Source organism: Galeopterus variegatus, unplaced genomic scaffold (genome assembly GCF_000696425.1).
Source record: "Galeopterus variegatus unplaced genomic scaffold, G_variegatus-3.0.2 Scaffold5426, whole genome shotgun sequence".
Classification (NCBI taxonomy): domain Eukaryota; kingdom Metazoa; phylum Chordata; class Mammalia; order Dermoptera; family Cynocephalidae; genus Galeopterus; species Galeopterus variegatus.
In genome coordinates this window covers 156,360-158,322 of record NW_007731537.1, presented here as the reverse complement: position 1 = coordinate 158,322, position 1,963 = coordinate 156,360, and positions in this window count along the sequence as shown.

The window sequence follows — 1,963 nt, the reverse complement described above, 5'->3', positions numbered from 1 at the left end:
GGAGAGTGCGGTGCTGGGAGCGCAGCGACGCTCCCGCCGCGGGTTCAGATCCTATATAGGAATGGCCGGTGCGCTCACTGGCTGAGCGCTGTGCAGGTGACTCCACACTAACGACTGCAATCCCCTTACCGGTCATGAAAATGACAGAAAAAAAAAAAATGCCTGCTATTATTCTAATCCAAGAGATGGAATATATTTTCATCTATTTGTGTCTTCTTTAATTTCTTTCAGAAGTGGCTTGTAGTTCTCCTAGTAGAGGTCTTTCACTTCCTTGGTTAAATTGATCCCTAGGTATTTTTATTTTTTTCGTGACAATTGTAAATGGGCAGACTTTCTTTATTTCTCTTTCTGTTAGTTCATTATTAGAGTGTATAAATGCAACTGAATTTTAGGCATTTATTTTGTATCCTGCAACATTACTGAAGTTATTAACCAGCTCTAGGAATTTTTTGATAAGAGTCTTTAGGTTTTTCTATATATAGTATCGTGTCATCTGCACATAGAGAAAGTTAGACTTTCTTTTCCAATCTGGATTCCATTTATTTCTTTCTCTTGCCTGATTGCTCTGGCTAGTACCTCCAGTCCTATGTTAAATAGAAGTGGTGAGAGTGGGCTTCCTTGTCTTGCTCCTGTTCTTAAGGGAAAGGCCTTCAGTTTTTCCCCATTCAGAATAATACTTATGGTGTGTTTGTCATAAATGGCTTTTATTGTGTTGTGATATTTTCCTTCTATACCTAATTTGTTGAGAGCCTTTATCATGAAGGGATGTTGAATTTTGTCAAATGCTTTTCAGCATCTATTGAGATAATAATATGGTCTTTGTCCTTGAGTTTGTTAATGTGATGTATCACATTTATTGACTTTCATATGTTGAACCATCCTTACATCCCTGGGATAAATCCCACCTGATCATAGTGTATACTTTTTTAAATATGTTGCTGTATTCTGATCAGTAATGTATTGTTGAGGATTGTGAAAATATCTATACTAGACAAAGTGATCTACAGATTCATTGCAATCCCCATCAAAATACCAATGACATTCTTTACAGAAATGAAAAAAAAACAGTCTTACATTTCATTTGGAACAACAAAAGACCCCGAGTAGCCAAAGCAATCCTGAGCAAAATTAAATAAATAAAAATAAGGCCAGAGCATAACACTACCTGACTTCAAATTATAATACAAAGCTATTGTAATCAAAACAGCATGGTACTGGTATAAAAATAAACATTCAGACCAGTNCTGATACAATACAGGAACTAAACATTCCATGTGGAAATAATAGCTTCAAAAATGATAACAATACCAAAGTTTTTGAATCAGTCTTTCAAATGTGTCCTTCTTTCAGACAGAATCATGTCTTTCTTTGCTCAATGAAAACCATCAAAAATTGGTAATTTATTGTATAGTCACTATGAAAATTTTATTTATAGTAATAAATTAGTTTATAGAAGGTAAATATAGTGTGCTTTCTTGAATATAAAAAAATGCACATTTACTTTTACTGATTATATGCATATTAAATATTTAGCATAATGGTAATGGAAACTAAAATTGTTAATTTTTAAGCTTTTTGAATATATAGTATTTGTATAATAGTTTTTACATGAAATAAATTGTAACTAGATTTAACAAAATAAAATATAATTTTATATTAAAGTTACTTTAATAAGGCTTTAGTTAATTTTTGTTTATAAAGTGAAAAAGTCAGACTATAATTCCAAGTAATTGTCAAAGGAAGTTTCATTTCTAAATNAATCTACTTTGGGGAAAAGACTGCCTCTTCAACAAGTGGTGCTGGGAAAACTGGATATCCACGTACAGAAGAATTAAACCAGATATGCATCTCTCCACCATACACTAAAATCAACTCAAAATGGATTAAAGACTTAACTATAAGACCTGAAACTGTAAAATTCCTAAGGGAAAATATAGGTGAAACACTTCAGGAACTAGGTCTA